The 26,837-nt window shown below is 42.1% G+C and overlaps 1 protein-coding gene and 1 pseudogene across 2 annotated transcripts in view; both read left to right on the top strand.

Moving 5' to 3' along the window:
* Positions 1 to 26,837, top strand: part of GALNT17 (polypeptide N-acetylgalactosaminyltransferase 17) — a 505,206-nt gene that overhangs the window by 191,548 nt on the left and 286,821 nt on the right. The gene's annotated exons all lie outside the window — the stretch shown is intronic.
* On the top strand, positions 6,701 to 7,507 carry LOC116534519 (annotated as a pseudogene).

Here is a 26,837-nt window from a genome sequence, read left to right as displayed (position 1 = left end):
GGAGTCTTTTTTATATGAATCATCCCTCTAACAATGGGTACCCTGTGTCTCACAGATCGGTTTTTATATAGAGTGAAAATGCCTTAAAAAGAGTCAAGAGTCCAGCGAGGTGTGGGGGCTCATGCCTGTAATCGCAACACTTTGGGAGGCTGAGGCAAGAAGATCTCTTGAGGTCAGGAATTTGAGACCAGCCTGGGTGACACAGCAAGACCTGTCCCTACTAAAAATTAAAAAAATAATAATAAGCTGGATATCGTAGCGTGTGCCTGTAGTCCCAGCTACCGGAGAGGTTGAAGTGGGAGAATTGCTTGAGCCCAGGAGTCCAAGGCTACAGTCAGCTATGATCGTGCCACTGCACTCCATCTTGGATAACAGAAATGTGTATGTACACATGAGTGTGAGTGCATATGTGTGTAAATACATTTATATATTATACTTACATATTATATATATTATCTTTTAAAGGGTCAAAAATTCTATGTTAAACTTTCTTTTTCACAGACCCACGTGGGCACTCAGAGTAGCTGTCCAATGAATAATAATAATAAATAGCTGTATGCTTAGAAGTGTCCCTGAGTTACTAACCACAATAATTTTTCCCTTTTATTGACTAGCTTTTATGTTTTTGTCACTGTACAGCATGTTTTATTGATATCATTTAAATTTAACTGCTCTCTGAAGTAACTGTTCCCATCCCTTCTTTTATAAATGAGACAAGGTGGCTGTGGAGAGGTTAAGCAGCTTACCTGAGGTCACACAGCTAATAAGTGCCGGGACGTGGATTCAAACCCAGCTCTGCATATGTCTTCAAAGTCTGTGGATGTCTCCACATCAAGTGCCTAACCCATGTCTGCAGAATGGAACCTTCTGTACTATGCTGGGGTTGCCAGAAGGAAAAGAAATTCTGAGTCGTACAGAAAGTAGGCAGTCTATCTGGGGAGTCTGTGTGTCCGGGCGTGGGGGTGGGTATGTGCGTGAGTTTGCTTCTTTAGTTTTCTTCTCTTGGTACTTTTTAACTCTTGCAAAGCTACCAAAATTCCAAAGGAGTTTTATGTTGAATTTGAGCAGCTGTTGCCTGTGATGGCCCTAGTGTGTAGCATAATACAGTTGAAACCCTCTTTAAGGCACCCAGCATTAAAAAAAAATAAAACATGGAAGGAAACATTGTATAATTTTGGGGGGTTAGGAAAGGTCTCACCATGGAGTTTATACTGAGGAGGAACTTTATTTGCTAAAGCTGGCCTTCACCCAGCAATGGGACAGAAGAGTGGAATATGGAAATTGGGTGCCATTTCCTCTAGTGTGTGAGGGTGATATGATTCCTGCAGTATTTATGAGTGAATATTCCTCTCACTTTTGTGGATTCCCTAGATCTGAAGGAGGTATCTGGGCCACGTAAAAACCTTCATGAGAAAGCTATACATAAAGGTTAAAAGCCTAGATTCAGAAATCAAAATTCCAATCTCAGCTTTGTCTCTTTCTAGCTGTGTGACCTTGGACAAGTTGCTTAACCTCTCTGTGCCTCAGTTTCCCCATAGGTAAAGTGGTTATGTAATCATATCTACTTTATAGTATTAGTGTGGGGACTAAATTTTTCACATGAAATGTATAGAAATGTATATCTATACATTTTATGCAATAATATACATTTCAGGTACAAGCCATCATACCTGGCCATACCCGTTATCTTTAAAACACTTTGAATTAAATGACAGAATCTTCGGGAAAATATCTACTGAAAAGTGATATGATACCTTTAGCTTTGCACTAACATGAAAACCTTAAATCTAGGGCAATAGGCATTCCCTTGTTCCTAAGCCAACACAGAAATAGGTACTTTTATATACTTACAATACACTAAGGCTTAGGCATTAGTCTAAGCCTTTCTCATGTAGTCATTAATATTTGATCAGCAAGTGTGAGTGTATTAGTCCATTCTCATGCTGCTAATAAAGACATACCCAAGACTGGGTAATTTATAAAGGAAAGAGGTTTAATTGACTCACAGATTAGCATGGCTGAGGATGCCTCACGAAACTTACAATTATGGTGGAAGGGGAAGCAAACACATTCTTCTCCACATGGCAGCAGGAAGGAGAAGTGACAAGCAAAAGGGGGAAAGTCCCATTAAAAGCCATCAGATCTTGTGAGAACTCACCCACTATCATGAGAACAGCATGAGGGTAAACGCCTCCATGATTAAATTACCTCCCACTGGGTCTCCCCAGGGATACAGCCAAACCATATCAGCAAGCTTCAGTTATTTTTTAAGGAATCTTAATCATATATACTGTTATCCATTTTTTAAAGAGACAGGGCCTCCCTCTGTTGCCCAGGCTAGAGGTCATTGGTATGATCATAGCTCACTACTGTCTCAAACTACTGGGCAAGTAATCCTCCTGCCTCAGCCTCCTGAGTAACTGGGACTACAGGTGCACACAATGGCCTAGCTTTTTAAATATTTCATAGAAATTGGATCTCCTTATGTTACCCAGGCTGATCTTGAACTCCTGACCTTAAGTGATCCTCTTGCCTTGTTCTGCCAAAAAGCTGGGGCTACAGGCACAAGCCACCACACCTGGCCATACCCCTTACCTTTAAAACACCCTGGGTTAAATGACAAGATCTTCAGGAAAATGTCTACTGAAAAGTGATATGATGTTTCTGGCTTTGCACCTACATAGAAAACTTAAATCTAGGGCAATGAGCATTTCCTTGTCCCCAAGTCAGCACAGAAATCGAGAGGGTCCAGCTGGAGACAGACGCGAGGGTGATGGTGAGAGTCTGGGGAGGGTATGTTCCTTCATAAGGCCCTTCCTGGGCCTGGATCAGAAGGGGCATCTGTGAATTCCCCACAGCCAACATACTGAGGAAGGCTCGCCCTCACTAAGGATGTTCTGAGGGCCCAGGAGATTTTGTGAAAGCTGGAGGGTTGGGATCAGCTACCTCCTGCCTCTGCTTCCTCCATATTAGTCAGACCAGAAGAAAAAAAGATATGTTTTTCCTCTTTCCACAAGTTGATTCTGTCCACATATTGAAGTAATTTTTCCTTGAAAAGGACTGAATATTAAAAAATACTTTTTATACCTGAAATTCTAGCACTTTGGGAGGCCGAGGTGGGCGGATCACTTGAGGTCAGGAGTTCGAGACCAGCCTGGCCAATATGTGAAAACCTGTCTCTACTAAAGATACAAAAATTAACTGGGCATGGCGGTGGGTGCCTGTAATCCCAGCTACTCAGGAGGCTGAGGCAGGAGAATCACTTGAACCTGGGAGAAGATGGCTATAGTGAGCCGAGATCATGCCACTGCACTGCAGCCTGGAACACAGTGAGATTCTGCCTGAAAAAAAAGAAAAGAAAAGAAAAGAAATGGATGCTCTTGAGACAACTGTGTAAGAAAGAATTACCACTTCCTTTAGAGGCAATGCCAGCCCCAAAGGTTATAAATTGGCAAAGATAATTCAGTCTTTTCTTGGGACTTGAAAGTATTCTCACCTGAAATGCATTTAAAACAAAGTTGCAGTCAAGATTCCCCTGTTTCTTTCTAGAGAGCTTTCTGGACAAGTTTCAATTTTTTTCATGGAGAATTTGAAACCAGTGGATAGAACAGTGTCGACCTTTTCCTATTTAAGCATATGGATCTGTTCTGTCGCCTGTTTACAACCTCCAGGGTCACTGAGTCCCAAGTTCACATTCCCCAGATGTAGATGCCACTATGTGACATGGAATTCTCAACTTAGTGGTTTGAATCAAACCAATGTTGAGATTTACAGTAGTGGCTGTTCTTGCTTCTGTTGGCCTTTGATAGTTTAATTGAGGATTGTAGAAAGATGAGAAGTACAGGAGGGACTAGCATATCTCATCTAGTATTTAGAAATCCTCACATTGTTACTGGGGACTTGAGAGTTGGTACTTAAAACCTTTGTGTTTCTAGGGGATTATCCTGTCTGCTTAGTCCATTGCCTCCTCACTCCAGCAGTGCAGAGTTAAAACCAACCCGTCCCATACTTGCCTCAAGGCATCTACATGGGCACACATGCACACCCGCATCCTACAAGAAAGCCCAAGCTAGTTTATACAAGCTTACTTTAGGCAGCTTGCCAAATTCCACTCCAATTTGATTCATTCAGTGGACAGATAGTTATGTGAAATACTTGCAGTACAGCAAACATTTGTTTCTCAGCCCTGAGAATAATCAATAGAGCAAATGCCTTTGCAATCACAACGCCTGTTTATGTGTGGAGTTCTTCCTTATTCTTGGTTTGTGAGTACAGTAAACATTCTCCAAGTGGCAGCAGGAGAGAACCACGGTGCTTTCGTAATAAGGTGAGATTTACAGCCTTGTAAGAGCTGGGGGGTATAAATCAGGCTTCTGGTGGAATGGGTGGAATGGACTAAATTCAGGTATTAATGGGAGAGCCACGTGTGCGCTGCAGAGGGAGACAGCCTCATCAGTATTACAGATGGCATGTCCCTTTAGTTAATTTAGAAGAAATTCTGATCAGCCAACAGAGCTTTGAGGATGGATGCAGGGAAAAGAAGACTGTGGCATATGGAGAGAACATATTTGTTCTTGGAAAATCAGTAGAAAATGTTTAATGTCATCATAACCTCATTTGCATAAAAATAGTCACATGCGGTAAACCAAATGAAAGCAAAGGAAGACGTGATGGAACCAATGCTGTTCGGAGTTTCTTTTCATTACGAATAACATAAATAATTCAATTGAATAAATAAATATGAAATTGCTTTAAGTAGATGTACTGCAAGTGATTATTCCTGGAAAATTCCTTTAATTGTGCGTGCCCTGATGATGAAGCAATGTGATTATGTCTCCGTGGGCAGCACTTTGCTGGACATTTGACCCTTGGCAATAATATTGAGCTCTCTGTAGCTCTCAAGTGTTTCATGAACACAAATGAAGTTTTTAGTTTCACAGTCTTATTCATAAACATGGCCTTGAAGCAGTTTAAATAGACTTATCCTGATTGTGATGAATGCAGCCCCACTTTGCAGATGGTTGTACTTAGGCAATATTTGATCATCAGAAGTTTGACGAGTCTGGGACTGTGCAGTGCTAGATACATAATTCTAAATAAATATTTGGGACCCTGGAGGCAGAATTTGAGCTGTTGTTTCTGCATCACAAAGTCCGCTCAGGGGACTTCTTGGGTAAGGATGAATTGTGGCATGGATAAAATGATGGAACTTATTTATTAGTTAAAGTGAAAAAAAAAAAAAAGAAAACTGGAATTTATTTATGATTTCAACAGATGTTTTCTAGGGCTTTGTAGAAAGCCATGGACGGGTAGTATGGGAGCTATAACAGATGTATATGACACAGTCCTCGTACTTATTTGATTTTATTTATTTACTCAGTAAATACTCTTCAGTCAGCTCCCACACACCAGGCACTATGTTGGAGTTTGAGGTTACAAGGGGAGACAGATGATAAACTGGGAAAAATAAACACAAGATAATGATAGATTGCGATAAATGCTTTGATGTAAATAAACAGGTGGTAACTTACATCTGACCCTTCCAATCTCTGGGTTCTAGCTCTGCAGATTCAACCAACTGAGGATTGAAAATATTAGAAAAAAATAAAAAATAGCAATACAACCATAAAAAATACGAATAAAAACCACTGCAGTATAACAACTATTGACAGGGCATTTGCATTGTATTTCATATTATAAGTAATGTAGAGATTATTTAAAGTATTCAGGAGATGTGAGTAGGTTATGTGCAAATGCTATGCCACTTTATACAAGGGCTTGAGCATCCTGGGATTTTGGTATCCATGAGGGGTTCTGGAACCAATCCCCCTTAGATACTGGGGGACAGCTGTAGAGAGTAACTGGAAACGAGGGTGTGCTTTAGAGAAGGTGAATTGAAGAGGCAGAGGTGATGAGGATGAGATGGCAGATCAAAACTCTGGCAGCAGCTGAGTGCAGTGGTTCACGCCTGTAATCCCAGCACTTTGGGATGCCAAGGCTGGTAGATCACTTGAGGCCAGGAGTTCGAGAGCAGCCTGGCCAACATGACAAAACCTCATCTCTGCTAAAAATACAAAAATTTGCTGGGCATGATGGTGCTGTAGTCCCACCTACTCGGAAAGCTGAGGCATAAGAATTGCTTAAACCCGGGAGGCAGAGGATGCAGTGAGCCAAGATCAAGCCAGTGCATTGAAGCCTGGGCGACAAGAGTGAAACTCCGTCTCATAAATAAATAAATAAATAAAACCTCTAGCAGAAAATCTCTGTGGACAGAAAGAACAGTGCTTAGAAAGCCCTGAGTTTGGATTGGGCTTGATTTAGGAACTGGTAGTAGCTACTGGCCAATTGTTTGTGGGTGATGGAAGTCAGATCATAGGAGTCAGATCATATGAGATTGTGGACAATGCATCTGGGATTTATTCCAATGGGAACAAAAGTGATATACTGGGTTGATTGTGTACCCCCAAATTCAAGTCCAACCGGAACCTCAGGTTGCCTTATAAGGATAACAGGGTCTTTGCAGATGTAATTAGTTAAAGTGAGGCATACCGGATTAGGTGTACCCTAAATCTCCAAGATGGTTAGTATCTTATAAGAATAGGAGAAATGAATTTCTACACTCACCGGAAGATGGAGGTCCTCTTTCCTTGCCTAATGCAGCCATGCTTATGGTCCCAAGAAGCATCTGAAGTGGGTGACAGCTCCAAAGCATTGGATGCTGGATAAATTGAACGGTGTGTTTGCTCTTCGTCCATCCACCGGTCCTCACAAGTTAAGAGAGTGTCTCCCCCTCATCACTTTCCTAAGAAACAGACTTAAGTATGCCCTGACAGGAGATGCAGTAAAGATTTGCATGCAGCGGTTCATTAAGATCGATGGCAAGGTCCGAACTGATATAACCTACCCTGCTGGTTTCATGGATGTCATCAGCATTGACCAGACGGGAGAGAATTTCCGTCTGATCTATGACACCAAGGGTCGCTTTGCTGTACATCGTATTACACCTGACAAGGCCAAGTACAAAGTGTGCAAAGTACGAAAAATCTTTGTGGGCATAAAAGGAATCCCTCATCTGGTGACTCATGATTCTCGCATCATCCGCTACCCTGATCCCCTCATCAAGATGAATGATACCATTCAGATCGATTTGGAGACTGGAAGATCACTGATTTCATCAAGTTTGACACTGGTAACCTGTGTATGGTGACTGGGGGTGCTAACCTGGGAAGAATTGGTGTGATTACCAACAGAGAGTGGCACCCTGGATCTTTCTATGTGGTTCACGTGAAAGATGCCAATGGCAACAGCTTTGCCACTCGACTTTCCAATATTTTTGTTATTGGCAAGGGCAACAAACCATGGATTTCTCTTCCCTGAGGAAAGGGTTTCCGCCTTACCATTGCTAAAGAGAGAGACAGAAGACTGGCAGCCAAACAGAGCAGTGGGTGAGATGGTCCCTGGGTGATGTTAGATCTTTATGCATAATTAAAAATCATGCGGCATGATTTGAAAAAAAAAAAAAGAATAGGAGAAACACAGAGACTAAGACAGACACAGAGGAACGGAGGCCAGGTGAAGACAGGCAGAGATTGAAGTGGGGCACCCACAAGCCAAGGACTTCTGGGAATTGCCAGCAATCTCTAAAAACTATTTTTTATTGTTGTATTGCTATTTTTTATTTTCATTTTTTTCTAGTATTTTCAAGGCAAGGAAGGATTCTACTCTAGAGGCTTCAGAGGGTGCATGCCCTTGCTGACCCCTTCATTTGAGACTTCTAACCTCCAGAACCATTAGAGAATCAATTTCTCTTGTTGTAGTACCCCCATTTTGTGGTACTTTGCTACGGCAGCCTAGGGAACAGATATTAAAGGTCATGGTAGCCACTGGGGATTTGACATAGCAAAGTGTCCTGATCTGGTGTATGTTTTTAGAAGGTCATTCTGAACAGTGTTTGAGAATGGATTGCAGAGAGCAGGAGAGATGCAAGGAGTCCAATTTGGAGGATAGTGCCGGTAGGAGATGGTAGTGATTTTACCTAAGGTGTGCATAGTGATATGGTTTGGGCCTGTCCCCACCCAAATCTCATCTTGAATTGTAGCTCCCATAATTCCCATGTGTTGTGGGAGGGACCAGGTAGGAGGTAATTGAATCCTGGTGGTGGTTTCCCCCATGCTCTTCTCATGGTAGTGATTAAGTCTCATGAGAGCTGATCATTTTATAAGGGGAAACCCCTTTCACTTGGCTCTCTGACTCTCTCTTGCCGCTGCCATATAAGAAGTGCCTTTCACCTTCTACCGTCACTGTGTGGCCTCCCCACTCACATGGGACTGTGAGTCCATTAAACCTCTTTTACTTTATTCATTACCCAGTGTCAGGTATGTCTTTATCGGCAGCATGAAAATGAACTAATACACATAGTGAGATAGGGAGAAATAGAGATTTATGGTGGAGGTCATCAAGGGAGACTACTAGGTTTTAGGTTGAAACATATGGGTGCATGGTAGTACCATTTATTGAAATGAGGAGACGGAAAACCAGATTTGAGGGGCTATTTAAGAATTCGACTTGGGATTTGTTAAGTTTTATTTGACTTTTAGTCATATAATTGGAGATATCAAATAGATGTTTGAATAATTTATGAATCTGGAGCTCAGAAGAGAGGTAGGGGGTGGGAGATAGACCTTTGAAGGCATCAATGTAGAGGTGAACATCAAAGCTGAGATCACTAAGGAGAGAGAGCTGGAGATGTGGCAACAGCCCAGGAGTGATTGCTGTGGCACTCCAAAATTTAGAGGGTGGATAGAGGAGAGAAATTCAGCAAAGGATGTGGAGAAGGAACAACTATTGAAGCAGGAAGAAATCCAGGAAAATGTAGTGATGTGGAAGCCAGAAAAGGAGCATCCCACAAGGAAGCAGTGGCTACTGGTGATGAGGGATACTGAGATGACAGAATTGTTCAGCAGATTTGGCAACGTGAAGTTCGTTGATGGCCTCAACAAGTATGTTCAACCCTGATTGGGGTTGATTAAGGAGTGAATGGGAAGGAAGAAATGAGAGAGCAAAATGACTACTCTGATGAATTTTATAGTGAAAAGGAGAAGAGGCATGAGTTGTAGCTGAGGGCTCTGGGGGTGGGGGTCAAAGGAGGTGATTATTATTATTATTATTCCTTTTAAAATTTCCATTTTGTCATAATATAGGAGTTACAGAGAAGTTGCAAGAATACTACTATATTATCTTTATCCATTTCTTTAAATGTTAACATTTTGCAATATTATATATCTCCACATGTAAATCTATTCTTTTTTCGTAATCTTTGTGTGTGAGTTGCAGACATGATGCCCCTTTGTCTCTGAATACTTCAGCGTGAGCAACCCAAGAACAAGGGCGTTCTCTTACATAACCACAGGACAATATGATAGTATTACTATCCACATTTCACCAGTTGTCTCAATAAGGTCCTTTACAGAAAAAAGAAAGTCCTAGATCATGTATTGCATTCATTTGTCATGATGTTTCATTTTCAAACAATCCTTTAGTCTTTCTGTGTCTTTCATGACATTGACATTTTTGAAGACTACAGTTCAGTTATTTTGTAAAATGCCTCTTAAGTTGTATTTGTCCAATATTTCATCAGAATTAGATTCAGGATGTGCTTTTGTGGCAGGAATACTACAAAAATGATGTTGTATCTTGGCGCATCTTATCAGGACACACATGAGGAAAAGGAACAGCTAATGAGGAAGGAAGAAATTCAGGAGAATGTAGTGACATAGAAGCCACTCATTACTTGTCTCATTACTGGTGGTGATAGTGTTGATTACTGGGTTAAAGGTGGTGTATTAATTTGTTCTGGCATTGCTATAAAGAAATACCTCAGGCTGAGTAATTTATAAGTAAAAGAGGTTTAATTGGTTCATGATTCCACAGGCTATATAGGAGGCATGATGCTGGCATCTGCTGGGTTTCTGGGGAGACCTCAGGAAACTTACAATCAGGGTGGAAGATGAAGGGGAAACAAGGTTTCTCACGTGATGGGAGCAGGATCAAGAGAGAGAGAAGGAGGTGCTACACACTTTTAAACAACCAGACCTTATGAGAACTCACTCACAGTACCATGGAGGATGGTGTTAAACCATAAGAAACTGCCCCCATGATCTAATCACCTCCTTTCCTGTCTTTGACAGGACTGCCTCTAATGCTTCTCATTAGGTAAGATGCTCTCTCTATGGCTGTGGTATAGTTTATTGTGTTAATAAAGTATCCGTTAGTTTTAATGATCTTGAGGGTTTTTTTTTATTAGGATGAGTATTGCATTTTTCAAACCGATTTCAGTTTTTTCAGTAACTATACAGAAAGTCACAGATGTCTTTCTTCCTATGTCTATAAATATTTTGCATTATATTAATGGATTTCTTAATATTAAACCAAATTTATATTCCTGGAATAAATTCCACTAGGCTATGGTGTATTATTTTCTTAATGTGATGTTGGATACTGTTCACTAATATTTTATTTACAACTCTGCTTCCCTTAAGGAGTTTAGTTATTAATACGTTATAAAAGGAATTAGGTTTTCAATCCTCTGGAATAATTTATGGAGCATTATGACTATCTGGTTTTTAAGTGTTTGGTAGAAGTCACCTGTGAAACCATCTGGGCCTCATGTTTTATATGGGGGTAGTTTCTTGATGGGTTTTGCATTTTTTTCCTGAGGAAACAGATCTGTTTAAGGTTTCTGTCTCTAATGCTGTCAACCTTGGCAAATTGCCTTTCCCTAGGAAATTATCCATTACATCTAGACTTTCAAATTCATTAGCATAGGAATCTGCAAATGAGTTTTTATTTTTAACAGTTAATTTGTTTCGGTGAATATTTCCCCCTTTGGTCTCTTATTTGTATATCTTGCTTTCTCTTTTTTCTCTTAAGTTAGCTAAAGGTGATCTATTTTGTTAATTATGTTTTAAAAACCAGAATTTTGATTATTCAAGATCTTGTATTTTTCTCTTCTCTAACTTATTGAGTTCTGCTTTTTATAATTATTATTGCTTTCTTTTTATTTTCTTTTGATTTATTTTGTAATTCGTTTTTCTTTCTGAAAGGCATTCTAAATTGGAAATGTAATTCAGGTATTTTTATTGCAAAAAGGTTTTAAGGCTTTGAATGTTTTTCTTCTTACTGCTTAAAAGCTTCCCACTGATTCTGATATGTGGTGTTTTCATTATCATTATATTTTAGAAATGCTTTAACTTTGCCACTCAAGATTGGTTTAGTAGGCTTTTAAAATTTGCAGATGGATAACTTTTTAAAAACGTTATTAATAATTTTAAATTTTGTTGCATAGTGATCAGAGTGTTGTCATATCTTTTTTTTTGTTTGTTTGTTTTGACAGAGTCTCACTCTGTTTCCCAGGCTGGAGTGCAATGGCATGATCTTGGCCCTGCACCTCTACCTCCCAGGTTCAAGCAATTCTCATGCATCAGCCGTCCGAGTAGCTGGGATTACAGGCGTCCACCACCACACCCGGCTAACTTTTGTATTTTTGATAGAGACGGGGTTTCTCCATGTTGGCCAGTCTGGTCTCGAAATCCTGACCTCAGGTGATTCACTCGCCTCAGCCTCCCAAAGTCCTGGGATTGCAGGGGTGAGCCATTTTATAGCTCTTCCCCTGAGGTTGAGAAGATGTGTTGCCCATTTTCTGAGAGCAGTGTGTATTCCTATCACATGAGGCATTTTGATTTTCTGCTTTTATTTTCTTCTTGATACAGTTACTTAGTATATACGGAGTCTACTTCCTTTTATTTTCTTTGAGACATATTCTTCCTCTGTCACCCAGGTTGGAGTGCAGTGGCGCCATCTCAGCTGACTGCTGAGATCTGCAACATCTGCCTCCCAGGTTCAAGCAATTCTCCTGCCTCACCCTCCTGAGCAATTGGAATTACAGGTGCCCACCACCGCTCCTGGCTAATTTTTGTATTTTTAGTAGAGACGGGCTTTCACCATGTTGGCTAGACTGGTCTCGAACTCCTGACCTCAGGTGATCCACCCACCTCAGCCTCCCAAAGAGATGAGATTATAGGCGTGCACCACCACACCCAGATGATTATCATTTTTCATGATAATCCAATCCTAGGTTGATTTCCATTTATATCGCTGAAACCATATAAGGTTTCAATCACATAAAATGTGATCTCTACCATCTCCCCACTTAGTTTCTAGTGCAGAGATAATAGATTGAAGGCTTACATGGATGTGAATACTTACCTACATCAGTGTAGATAACTACATTAAAATCCCTTGTGGCTCTTACTGAAGTACAAATTCCTCGGTTCTACCTTATATAGACTGAATTAAAATCTCTAGGAGTGGGGCTGAGTAATTTGTATTTCAGTTGACACCCGTCCCCACCCCTAGTGTTTCTTATGCCCATGAAGGTTTGAGAGTGACTGGTATGAATAGTAAAAACTGTTAAAGCAAATATAAGAATGACCACTGTTGGCCACAGCACTGCAGACCAGGAATTCTGGGAACTTTGGGTAACTCCTGTAATATTTATGAGCCTCCAGGATGTCATTCAGTTGTTTATTTAATCAATAAGAGCTTATTGATATCAATAAGTAGCTAGTCAATAACTTTTATCAGGATTATTTGTTTCATGACATGGTGGCTACCAGAAAGGAGTTTTCCTTTTTTTTTTTAAGGATGCAGTCTTGCTCTATCACCCAGGCTGGAGTGCAGTGGTGCCATCTTGGCTCACAGAAACCTCTGCCTCACGGGTTCAAGTGATTCTCATGCCTCTGCCTCTCAAGTAGCTGGAATTACAGGCACGTGCTGCCGCACCCAGCTAATTTTTGTATTTTTTTTAGTAGAGACAGGGTTTTGCCATGTTGGCCAGGCTGGTCTCTAACTCCTAGCCTCAAGTGATCTGCCCACTTCGGCCTCCCAAAGTGCTATGATTACAGGTATGAGCCACCATGCTTGCTGGCTACCAGAAAGTTTTAAAAACATCTGTATCTGTAATTTACATCTTCTTATTAGGAGAGAAGAATAGTGGCAATGTGATACCTGAGATTTCAAAGCATTTCTTGTGTCTGTAATTATATACGGATCAGGCCAATTTGTCATGGCTTGTATATCTGCTGTAATTAAAGTGATGACTGAAGTTCCATGTCCATATTCCCAAGAAATTGGAAAATGACTTTTTCATCACAAACTGGTTCTTCCTTCTGGGTTTCTTGCTTCAGTGACTCATCTGAACTGGAAATCACATGTTTTCCTTTTGTGTAGTAGTTTTGATGGTGGAGATCACATCTTATCTGAGTTGGTATTCATAATTTATATCTGGTTGATCAATTGAATGAATTTTTAAACAAATGAGTTCACTAAAAGTCCTTATAAAACAGCTAAGATACCAAATTGTGTTCAGTAAGTTTACTTTAGTACTGTGGAATTCTCATCATATTTGGTTGAATCATGTGAAATTGCTTTATTTGGCCAGAAATAGCAATTTCATACGGTGCAATCTAATACCTCAGTTCTTTGAAACTTGGCCCTGTGTGGTTTAGCTAGTGCCTTCCCAATAAGTAGAATGGTCAGGTAACCGTGCTATGCCTCCCTCTTCATTATAGATAAATTATTTATTTAGCTGCAACTTGTCAGATTTTTAAGAAAGTTTTTCTTAGACATCAGGGCTAAATGAATATTTCACACTTGACTGAAAACCTTACATGGTCTTAGCAATATAAATGGAAATCAACCCGGGATTGGATTATCATTTTTAAAAACCACAGGCTGGGCGTGGTGCTCACACCTGTAATGCCAGCACTTTGGGAGGCTGAGGCAGGCAGATCACTTGAGGCCAGAAGTTCGAGTACAGCCTGACCAACATGGTAAAATGTGTCTCTACTAAATATACAAGAAAATTAGCTGGGTGTGTTGGTTCATGCCTGTAATCTCAGCTACTCAAGAGGCCTAGGTGGGAGACTCACTTGAACCTCAGGAGGCAGAAGTGGCAGTGAGCCGAGATCCTGCCACTGCACTCCATCCTGGGTGACAGAGTGAAACTCTGTCTCAAAAAAAAAAATAATAATAATAAATAAAAATTAAAAAAAAATAAGAAACCACCATCAACAACATCTGAGTCTTGCATCTTAGCTGTGATCTGGTTGCCTACAGGTTTTATCAGGGTGCCTCTCATGGCAAGTTTTAGCTCCTGAAACCCACTGACACCATTTCTGTTATCTGAGACCACCTTGAAGATTTCTTCCCTTTTGATATTCCTCTGTTCTTTGTCACTAATTCTTGGGAAGTAACCTTCAATTCAGCTCAACAAATACCTATTGCATATTTACTATGTAGTAGACATGGAGGTCAGAGCTTAAGGAATGTGAAAATGCACAAGGCATGCCCCCTGACTACAAGGAGTTTTCATCTAGTAGGAGAAGCGGGTGTGTCTGGCTGTAATACTTGCAGAATCAAATAGCTGTGATGTTGTGTTCCCATTGAGTTTTATTTCTATGGCATAGATTGAATGTCTTCAGCTTCAGGTTGCAAATCTGGGTGACTGCAGCACAATATATGTTATAAATAGCATTGCGTCTTGACTGCAAATGAACTTGAAAAGAGAGAGAGAGAGGGAGGACAGGCAGGAAGATAAAAGGTTGAGCACAATTTGTCTGGGCATTTGTTTATGTGATTGAACTACGGCTGGGGCTTGGTGCTCTTCATACCTGGAAGAGGCAGATTCTTTTCCTGTATGATATTTTTATTTATTTTTATTTTTTGAGATGGAGTCCCTCTCTGTCACCTAGGCTGGAGTACAATGATGTGATCTCAGCCCACTGCAACCTCTGCCTCCAGGGTTCAAGCAATTCTCCTGCCTCAGCCTCCCGAGTAGCTGGGATTACAGGTGTCTACCATCACCATTGGCTAATTTTTTGTATTTTTAGTAGAGATGGGATTTCACCGTGTTGGACAGGCTGGTCTCGAACTCCTGACCTCAGGTGATCCACCTGCCTTGGCCTCCCAAAGTGCAGGAATTATAGGCGTGAGCCACTGCGCCCGGCTTTGTATGAGATTTTGTCTTTGTGACTAAATCACTTCTTTGTGTACAAACTTAGATTCTGCCCCTGAGCATGTGTGTTCATGCTTAACTGATTCAACGTCTACATTTCCCCAACATATTACACCAAATGTACTTAACAGCAATTAGAATGTTTGCCGCCTGCTGTGTGCAGATCTCCCCAGAAAACAAAACTCTCCTAAATGGCAGTTAAGTAATTCTGAAGATTAAAGCTGGTGATTTGCAGAGTGCTTGGTTCACTGGCTTCCTGCAAATATCAAGATTAACAAAGAAATTCATTGATCCCATTTTGCTTCCCTGATGCCTGTGCGTGGGCCTGAGGGAATGCATCCCACGTGGCTGTGTGATTCAGATGAAGACTTGCTGTTGCGTTTTTTCACGGCCAACATGCTGATTTAGTGGCATTTTTCTCGGCAAAAGTTCCCCAAGAAAACAAATTTGTTTGTGTATATTTTTACAGGAAATGCTCCACCTATTCTGCCCCATTGAGTCGTGAAGGAAACATGGCTGATTTGCTACTGTTCAAGGGGCTTCTCAGGTCTTGATTCAAAAACCGTACACTGGTTGTTTGATGTTGGATAAATCTCAGCCACGCTGAACACCGTTTCTCCCAACTCTGAATACAGGGCCCCTGAACAAGTGGCCTTCCATGACTTCTTCCATTTCTTTTTTGAGACAGAGTCTGTCACCCAGGCTGGAGTGCTGTGGCCCGATCTCAGCTCACTGCAACCTCCACCTCCCAGGTTCAAGCAATTCTCCTGCCTCAGCCTCCCAAATAGCTGGGACTACAGACACGCACCACCATGCCTGGCTAATTTTTGTATTTTTAGTAGAGGCGGGGTTTTACCATGTTGACCAGGCTAATCTTGAACTCCTGACCTCAAGTGATCCACTCGCCTTGGCCTTCCAAAGTGCCGGGGTTACAGGCGTGAGCTACTGTGCCTGGCCAGAGAAAGCAGCCCTTTCTAATGTGTTAATTTACACAATAACCAATGTTGTTGGAGTGTAGATGATATGCCCTGAATTATACCAGGCACTGGAAAATACAGTGACGATTGAGAAGCAAAGTCCTTACTCTCAGAGCAGAGCAATCTTTTGCAAACACATGTATCTCCTGGTCACTGTAAAGAGACCAGCAGCCAATGCCAGCCGCCAATTTGGTTGCGTTCTCTGGACAGGTCCATCACCCCACTTCCCTTTCATTGAGACCCTGTTGTGCCCCTGATGATCTCCCCAACTTGGAATTTTCCTCCATTCTCTGATTTCCTTATTCTCCGACTTCAAAACCAGCTATCTTTATTTCCTTCCAGCAGTTAAGTAACTTTCCCATAGCTAATATTAAAAGGAAAACCCTAGACAAATAGACAAATTCAATGAAACAGAGTTTAATCGAGCAAAGAAGGATTGGTGAGTTGGGCAGCTGTATGGTGGAAAAAGATTTAAAGGCAGCAAAAGGAGAGTGTTGGATGGAAAACAGAAGTGAGGGACAGAAGCAGCTCTTGGTTACAGCTCAGTGTTTGCCTTATTGGAAAAGGGTTTCAATAGTTGGCCACCTTTGACTGGCCAAACTTAGTGATTGGCACAAGAATAGGTGACAGTTTGTTTCCACGTCCAGTTATGTTACTTTTCACTATTTATGGAGAAACTCTGAGGTTTAACTTAAAATATGCAAGGAGGCAGCTAAGACTTTACATACATACACACACACACACACACACACACACACACACGTATATATATTGTGTATATATAGGTATGTATATATTTATATAAATACATATATGTATTTATATACTTTTTCCATAAGTTATTGGGGTACAGATGGCATTTGGTTACATTTTAGTGGTGATTTATGGGACCCTGGTGCCCCCATTACCTGAGCAGTATACACTGCACCATATTTGTTGTCTTTTATCCCTTGTCTGCCTCCTTCTCTTCCCCCCAAGTCCCCAAAGTCCATTATATTATTCTTTTTTTTTTTTTTTCTGAGATGAAGTCTTGCTCTGTCACCCAGGCTGGAATGTATTGGTGCGATCTCGACTCACTGCAACCCCCACCTCCCAGGTTCAAGCGATTCTCCTGCTTCAGCCTCCTGAGTAGCTGGGACTACAGGCTCCTGCTACCAGGCCTGGCTAATTTTTGTATTTTTAGTAGACGGAGGATTTCACAGTGTTGGCCAGGCTGATCTCGAAATCCTGAGGTCAGGTGATCTGCCCGCCTCAGCCTCCCAAAGTGCTGGGATTACAGGCGTGAGCCACGGCGCCCGGCCCTATTGTATCGTTCTTATTAGACTAAATCTAATTTAACAGTATTTAGTGGTAGTCAAGAGGTCCAAGGTCAGGCCTTGATATAGATATAGCTATCTGCCTTCCTCAGTTCTTGGTATTTAGGACACTGGTGCTCCCACACAGTTTCATCTTTTCCTCCTCTGAGTGTCCTGGATGAAATGTTGCTCTCCAGTCCTGGTCTCCACAGGACTTAGTGCCCTCCACCAATATCCCACTGGGCCTAATCCTGCCTCTCTTCCATAAGGTCATTGTGTGGGGTGGGATTCCAAATACAACATACCATTTTGCCAGATAAATGGCATTCCTGGCAATATTCCTTTGGGCCGGTGAGCAAAGTAGAGCATTTTATGGAGTAGTACGGATGTGTCGCTAAATATTTTTCATTAGAGCCCATTTTCAATGACCCATTCAAGGAATTTTTAAATGCAGGCACAGAGTCACAGAGCAAAATGTCTCAGGGAGAAAAGAGGGAGGTATGTCAGACCCTCAACTTGAAGAAGCCATGACTTTGCCAACTAGAGCTTAGCATGCTTTCTGCTTATAATCCTGCCTGCTGGCTGAGTGGAGAACAAGATTCTTTTTTTTCTCTCCTTTTTGAGATGGAATCTTGCTCTCTCACCAGGCTGGAGTGCAGTAGTGCAATCTTGGCTCACTGTAACCTCCACCTCCACGTTCAAGCGATTGTTCTGCCTCATCCTTTTGAGTAGCTAGGACTACAGGTGCACGCCACCATGCCCGGCTAATTTCTGTATTTTTAGTAGAGATGGGTTTCACCATGTTGGCCAGGATGGTCTTGATCTCTTGACCTTGTATTCTGCTCCCTTGGCCTCCCAAAATACTGGGATTACAGGTATAAGCTACCTCGCCCAGCTGAGAACAAGACTCTTTAAAGATGTAGGAATGTAAGATGAGGGGAACTCATTTGCTGGGGCTGAATGCTAAGTGAAAATTTCTCTTTTTTAACCTACTTCTCTTATCTTTTCCTGCATTCCCAGATTTCCAAAAGAAATAGTTTTGCTATTTTTTATTATTTTTATTTTTTTATTTTGAAATGGAGTCTCACTCTTTTGCCCAGGCTGTAGTGCAATGGCGTGATCTCGGCTCATTGCAACCTCTGCCTCCCAGGTTCACATGGTTCTCCTGCCTCAACCTCCTGAGTAGCTGGAATTACAGGCCCGTGCACCATCATGCCCAGCTAAGTTTTGTATTTTTAGTAGATACTGGATTTCACCATGCTGGCCTCACACTCCTGACCTCAGGTGATCCACCTGCCTCAGCCTCCCAAAGGGCTGAGATTATAGGAATAAGCCACTGCACACCGCCAGGGAAAGAATAGTTTTAATCCACTACATCCATCAATCCCTCCACAATTCATCATAGTAGACAAGATATTGAAATGTACAGATGTCTCCTATGATTTCCTGGAAAATCTAAAAGAGTTTTAAAGTCTTTTTTTTTTAAATTAAAGAAAGTACACAAATGGCAGTTGAATATGGTGTTTATGAATTGTCTACATCAGCAGTTCCCAACCTTTGTGGTGCCAGGTACCGGTTCATGGAAGACAATTTTTCTATGAACTGGGGGTGGGGTGGTTTTGGGATGATTCAAGCACATACCATTGATTGTACATATTGTTTCTATTATTATTACATCATAATATATAATGAAATAATTCTACAACTCACCATCACGTAGAATCAGTGGGAGCCCTGAGCTTGTTTTCCTGCAACTATATGGTCTCATTTGGGGGTGATGGGAGACAGTGACAGATCATCAGGCATTAGAACCTCAAAAGGAGCACACAACCAAGATCCCTCATATGTGCTGTTCACAGTAGGGTTTGCGCTCCTATGAGAAGCTAATGGTGTTGCTGATCTGACAGGAGGCGGAGCCCAGGTGGGAATGTGAGCAGACTGGGAGAGGTGGTGAATACAGAAGCAGCATTGCTCACTCTCCTGATACACACCTCTTGCTGTGTGGCCTGGATTCTAACAGGCCACAGACTGGTGCTGTTCCAAGGCCTGGGGGTTGGGTACCTGTGCTCTAGATGTATACAGAAGAAGAAAAACACCTTTTCAAGCCTCAGCCCCAGATCTCTCTGTTCTCAGCAAAAGTGGCTACTGTTGGCTGCTTTTTGTGTGTCTTTCTGATATTTCCTTGTGAATGAATATGCTGGACATGCCCATTTTTAATCTTGAAAGATTCTGTCAACTTGCTGTCTAAAGGACTTTGCCTATTTATAGGTCAACTAACAGTGCATGTATGCTCTTCTTCACACTTGACTACCCTAGATAAGACAAGTCTTCAGTTTGTTTTGCCAACCTGAAGGCTAAGAAAAATATTTCTTAAAAGTTGTTGGATGCCTTTCTTTGACTACTACACAGGTTAATCATCTTTTCATATGTGTATTCGATATATTGGTTTCTTCTGTTGATTTCTGAGAGACATTTGTTAATATCACTCAGTGTGATGGAGACTTTTTGTCTTTTACTTCATGGATTTTTAGTGCAGTTTGCTTTAAATGTTGGTGAACTGTGTTGTTAGGTAAGTGTTGGAAATAGATGCTCGGTGCCACAAAGAAAAATCAGCACTCAGACAAAGGATCTTTCAGCAATGCAGTTTTTACTTCCTGGACTGCAGGAAGGGTACTCTCACTAGCCATCTTGCCACGAGAGCACAATGAACAAAGGAAAACAGACACATTTATCCCTATGCATTTGGAGTCGTCCTTACCGCTGTGTCTGATCTCCATTGGCTGGAGCCAGACCTCACAATCTAAACTAAAACCCGATTGGCTAACAACTTAAAACTTTTCTAAACAGGTAAGAGCAATGGAGAGCTGGGACATGCCGGTGAGCACGTCCAGCACAGATAGCTTGGTTAAAGTACAAGGACATAGAATGTACTATGTGCCTGTAAGCATGGCATGTCTCACAGCTACATAGCATAGGGCTTAACAAAGTTATTAGCACACTTATGATTTATTCTTTAACAAGAAAGGAAACTTTAGAAAGGAACTTTTCTACTTCCCACGGTATGGATATTCGTGACTATTTAATTGTCTTAAGCAATACCTTTGATCGATAAAAAAATTCCTCTTTGACCCTGGATTCCTTCATATCTCTTGTAAAACCACTGCCGTAATCTTATTGATATACTTTTATTGTCTCTCCTCATCAATACATCTTCCTTGTTGGCTTCTGAGTATCTATGTAAAACATCAATAGGTTCTAGCTGGATGTTAGCACGAGGACAAACTGATGAAGGGTATGGAACCAAAAAACATATGGGTGGAAACCCCAAATCCCAAGTGCTGGCCATGGGTTCACCTTGACACTTGTGCAGAGGAGGTGAGAAGGGGATGGTTTGGACCACTGGAATTTGGACCATACATCATAATGGCAACCAAGAAGGGAGCCCGTTTGGTATAGGCAGAGCTTCTCTTCTGTTTGATGTGTTTGTTGGTGATTTTCAGATGGGTGCCCCTAAGCTATGTGGTTGTTTGCTGTTAAGGGCTGGTTCCAGGTTATAATGGGGCCCCCTAATGCCTGAAGCCACTGGAAAATTGAGAAATAAGATCTAGTGAGTTGCCTATTTCCTTGACTGGTCTCACTAGCCACTGATGAGTCTACCAGCTCATTTCAAATTTAATTGCAGGGGTCAAATGCTCTCTTCCATTTAGGGCTCTTCCTATTAGATCAGATGCCTTGTTCATAGTTTTGATAATTTAGACTGAAAGACACCATTTTCTGTCAACAATGCTGGCAGCTGCCATAGAACAAGCTGCCGTTGTTAATTTGGTAAGTGTATGTGGTCAAGGAAGTACCTCTTACTTCTTACTGGTGGTCTTTATTCAGAATAAGGAAGAGGGGGCTTGTGAGAGAGCCACACAGAGAACTAAGCAGGTCACCAGCCGGAGCATTGGACCCTAGGTGAGGACTTGTACTCTCTGAGCCAGTCTTGACTGCCAACGGAAGATGTCTCCACACATTCCTAATGGCTTGGGGCCAAAAGGAAGAGGTGGAATCTCTGGGGCCGTGGGAGGAGCCGAAGAACAGACACGGGGAGGAAGAGAACTGTGACCTGGGAAGAGAGTGTGCACACTGCATCTTTGTTGGACTGGAAGGGACACAATGATGCTCTTTGACTGGGACACAGAAACTGTAGTATCACTTCTCTGGTCTAAAACCCTTGCCGCTGGGACTTCCCATGACCGGAGGATCAAGTCTGAATTTTATAAGCTGGCTTCAGAACACCTGGTCTAGTGTTATCTTCTTTTCCTCGCCCCAGTCCCTTCCTGAAACACCTATTTCTGCTTCTTGATGATACATTTGGTGGTACATTACACATTTTCCCTCCTCTGGTTTTTTTTTTTTGAAACAGAGTTTCACTCTTGTTGCCCAGGCTGGAGTGCAATGGTGTGATCTTGGCTCACCGCAACCTCTGACTCCTGGATTCAAGTGATTCTCCTGCCTCAGCCTCTGGAATAGCTGGGATTACGGGTGTGCGCCACCATCCCCGTCTAATTTTGTATTTTTAGTAGAGTTGGGGTTTCTCCATGTTGGTCCGGCTGGTCTCGAACTCCTGACCTCAGGTGATCTGCCTGCCTGTGCCTCCCAAAGTGCTGGGATTACAGGTGTGAGCCCCCACGCCCGGCCTCTTCTCTGTTTTTACACATGCTATTCATTTTTTTCCTGGAGAGTTTTCTCTTCCTGCTGTCTCCCCCTTTGCAGGCCCTCACCTGGAAATTACTTACTCATGCTTCATGACCCAGCTCAAATTTTATCTCCTCTGTGAAACCTTCCCTGGGCCCCACTGATCTCCTTGAAGGCAGAAATATGCTCCCAGAGCAGGCTGAACAATCATCTCTTGTGACATTTATCCTTCCGTGTCATAATTATGATTTACATATATATTTTTTTCTTACGGAGCGGTGAGCTTTTCCAGAATAACAGTGAGGTTTTAGAAATTTCTCTATCTTCAACACTTTGCTGTCCCATAATTGATGCTCAGTGTTTGCAAATGTCACAGTTAAGCTAATGTTTCTGCATGATATAGACAGACTTGTTCTTTGGCATGTTAAGAATGAAGAAACAGATTTTTAAATGGATACAAGATCCATATTAAAATCAAAGGCCAGGCATGGCCTTCCATCAGTGATAAGCACTGAGGCATATCTGTACCACTTAGTTTCCTGGGGATTTTTCTCTCCTGGCGTTTGCCAGTGGGACAAAATAAGAATTAGAATTAAATAAAGTCACCATCTTCAGCAAGAGATGAGTTTCTTCTCCAGTGATCTGATGTGGCATTTTCAACCAGGAATAAGAGATATCCTGGGAGGGAAATCAGTATTTCTACAATTATAGGCTCTTCAATAAGTCCCTAGAATCCTAGAACTATGTGCTCTGGACAACCTACTTTTGGTGCATATGACCAGAATGTCTTTTCTCTGTTTTATTTATTAATGTATTTAACACATACTTATTGAGTATCTGGGATGAGTTCAACCTATGTTCAGTAGATATATCAGCCAAAGAGATGTGGTCCCTGACCTCATGGAACCTGTAGGCTAAGGATGAAAAGGGTAAGTGTCAGGAACAAAGGCTGTGGAGAGATTTATTGTTGCTACCCTGAGTTCCCGCCTCATGTATCCACCACCATTTCTGTAGCTTCCTCAATAGCCCAGAACGTGAGGAGTTAAGGTGGCAGACCCCAAGTTTGTCGGAGATGTTCCCTGTGGGGTTTTGGAAGGGAAGGCACTGCTAGTTGGAGGAAGGTTGAAAAGAATGAAAACTATGTGCCAAGCATGGTGGCTCATGCCTATAATCCCAGCACTTTGGGAGGCAGAGGTGGGTGGATCACCTGAAGTCAAGAGTTTGAGACCAGCCAGGCCAACATGGAGAAATCCCGTCTCTACTAAAAATACAAACAGTTAGCCAGGCGTGGTGGTGCATGCCTGTCATCCCAGCTCATCGGGAGGCTGCGGCACAAGAATCACTCAAACGCAGAAGTGCAAGTTGCAGTGAGCTGAGATCCCGCCACTGCACTCTAGCCTGGGTGACACAGTGAGGCTTTGTGTCAAAAAAAAAAGAAAGAATGAAAACTGTGTGTTATTGACCTATGTCAGAGTGATGGTCCAGATGGCAGGGAGAATTCTACGGGATGTTAAAAAACCAGTGGAAATGGGATTGAAAATGTTCTTTTCATGCCATTCTGTCCTGGGGTGGAAGTGCTGTCTAGAGGGAGCAATTGGCCATGTAAGTTATTAGGCTGCTTTACAAGTGGGTGTTAGTGGATGAGACTTATTGTCAGGCATGCTCAGTGGGAGAGTTCAGCTTCTTCATAAAATACCCAGCCCCAGCTCCCATCCTGGGTGGCGTTGTCATCATTGTAAACAGCAGCTCTGTAACCTTAAAAAATTGGCGTACAGCTGGAGCTAACTCAATTTCCAAACATTCCAAACAAGATTTGTTTCTTTAAGTCTCTCATGCTTTTTTAGAGCTACCTGTTCACCAACAGAGGAAAGTCTACAAGTGGAGTGACTGATTTTATGTTTACTTTATTTTATTTTGTTACTTTTTGAGACAGGGGCTGGAGAGCAGTGGCAGCATTGTGGTTCACTGCAGCCTCGAACTCCTGGGCTCAAGCGATCCTCTTGCTTCAGCCTCCTGTGTAGCTGGGACTACAGGTGTGTGCCACCCATGGCTGGCTAATTTTTAAAAATTTTATTTATTTATTTTGAGACAGAGTTTCAATCTGTCACCCAGGCTGGAGTGCATTTGTGTGATCTCGGCTCACTGCAACCTCTGCCTCCTGGGTTTAAGTGACTCTTGTGCCTGAGCATCCTGAATTGCTGGGATTACACGCTCTGCTAATTTGTGTATTTTCAGTAGAGATGGGGTTTTGCTATGTTGGCCAGGCTGCTCTTGAACTCCTGGTCTCAAGTGATCCACCTATCTCAGCCTCCCAAAGTGCTGGGATGACAGGCCTGAACCACTGCACCTGGCCCCTATTTTTATTTTTTGTAGAGAAAGGGTCTCTCTGTTGCCCAGGCTGGTCTCAAACATCTGGCCTTCAATGATCCTCCTGCCTCAGCCTCCCAAAGTGCTGAGATTACAGGCATGAGCCACTGTGCCTGGTGTGACTTTATGTTTATTATACAAGCATATCATGGAATTGCTCCTGGGTAGAGACAGAAGTTGGAGGTTCACTTTAGTGGCATTTGTATTTGTTGTCAAGGATGAATAATGTGAGGTCAAGTTGGATCCTTCTTCCCCACAGCTGATGTGAAAATGTAGAATAGTTGTGATTTCAGTTTTGATTCAGATCTGTTTCTGACTGTGGCATCAGAGGGCAATTGTAGGGTGACAGGGTGTGCCTCTCATGCATGCCCCTTCATGTCATGCCCATGTGAAAATCTCAGGCTTAGTCAAGCTTTGCAGTTCCCTTTAATTTTGCAATATGATTTTGTCATCTATGGATTTATCTAAATTAATGTGCTTTTCTGTGGTACACTGCTTATGATAAAAAAAATGAGAACAGAAAAAGTATAAAGAAGCAACAAAAATGATTTATAATTTCACCACCCAGAAGCAAAATAACATTTCATTGTTTTATTTTGAAGGTCTTTTATTAGTCATGAAGTTCTACCTGTTTTCATAAGTTTGTTAGTCATTTGTCTCTTTTGTTATATGAATTATGCATTCATGTTTTGTGTTTATTTATCTAATTGTGCTCTTTGAGTTTGTATTATTTGAATAGTGTAAGATCTTTTACTCTTTGTCATTGCTGTAAATGATTTGTTTGCAATTTGCCATTGTCTTTTAATTTTATTTTGATGATCAGAGGTTTTTGGCTGTTATTAAACTATTACTTTTAAACTTGAAAATTCTTCATCCAGATTTTTTTCTTTTTTTTTTTGAGATGGAGTCTCGCTGTGTCACCCAGGCTGGAGTACAGGGCGTGGTCTTGGCTCACTGCAACCTCCATCTCCCAGGTTGAAGCGATTCTCCTGCCTCAGCTGCCCAAGTAGCTGGGATTACAGGTGCCCGCCACCACGCCAGCTACTTTTTGTATTTTTAGTAAAGATGGAGTTTTACCATGTTGGCCAGGCTGGTCTCGAACTCCTGACCTCGTGATCCACCCATCTTGGCCTCCCAAAGTGCTGAGATTACAGGCGTGAACCACCGTGCCCGGCCAATATCCAGAATTTGTATGAATATTCACTTACATTTTTACTTTACTTTCTCTAGATTTATAAATCCAAATTTAATGGTTTTATCTATCTACAATTGATTTTGATGTGTGTTAGGAAGGGAGACGTGCACTATTTTACCCCATGGAGAGAGGAAAGGACCCCAACACCATTTACTGACTGATTCTCTCCTTGCCTTTGGTTTGCGGTACCTTCTAGGCATTTATTCTCGAAGAGCAGGTCGGTTTGTGGCCTTTTGCTTCTGTGGCACTTACCAGTTGGCTTCTTCTAGACCCATTCTGAGTAAATTATATTAGCCTTAGAATTAGAGTTATTGGCCAGGCGCGGTGGCTCAAGCCTGTAATCCCAGCACTTTGGGAGGCCGAGGCGGGTGGATCACGAGGTCAAGAGATCGAGACCATCCTGGTCAACATGGTGAAACCCCATCTCTACTAAAAATACAAAAAATTATCTGGGCATGGTGGCGCGTGCCTGTAATCCCAGCTACTCAGGAGGCTGAGGCAGGAGAATTGCCTGAACCCAGGAGGCGGAGGTTGTGGTGAGCCGAGATCACACCATTGCACTCCAGCCTGGGTAACATGAGTGAAACTCCGTCTCAAAAAAAAAAAAAAAAAAAAAGAATTAGAGTTATTATCGTGTGTATGACAGGGTCTCACTCTGTCACCCAGGCTGGAGTGCAGTGGTGCCATCATAACACGCTGCCATTTTGAATTTCTAGGCTCAAGTGATCTTCCAGCTGCAGCCTCCTAATTAGCTAGGACTGCAAGCACACATCACCGTGCCCACCTAATTCTTTTCTTTTTTAAATTTTTTTTGAGATGGAGGCTTGCTCTGTAACCCAGGCTGCCGTGCAGTGGTGCAGTCTTGGCTCACTGCAACCTCCACCTCCTGGCCTCAAGCAATTCTCCTGCCTCAGCCTCCTGAGTAGCTAGGGTTACAGGAATCCACCACCACACCCACCTTATAGCTGTATTTTTAGTAGAGATGGAGTTTCACCATGTTGGACAGGCTGGTTTCGAACCCTTGACCTCAAATGATCCATCCACCTCGGTCTCCCAAAGTGCTGAGATTAAAGGCGTGAGCCGCCGCACTCAGCCTGTTTTATTTCATTTTTGAGGTAGAGTCTTGCTCTGTCACCCAGTGGTAACATCACAGCTTTCTGCAACCTCCTCCTCCCGGGCTCAAGTGATCCTTCCACCTCAGCCTCCCGAGTACAGAGGCTGGGACTACAGGCATGTGCCACCACACCTGG

This window comes from Sapajus apella, unplaced genomic scaffold, assembly GCF_009761245.1.
Source record: "Sapajus apella isolate SASKATOON/1434 unplaced genomic scaffold, GSC_monkey_1.0 scaffold88, whole genome shotgun sequence".
Classification (NCBI taxonomy): domain Eukaryota; kingdom Metazoa; phylum Chordata; class Mammalia; order Primates; family Cebidae; genus Sapajus; species Sapajus apella.
Note: the sequence above shows the minus strand (reverse complement) of the source record. Positions and strands in the feature narration are given on the sequence as shown.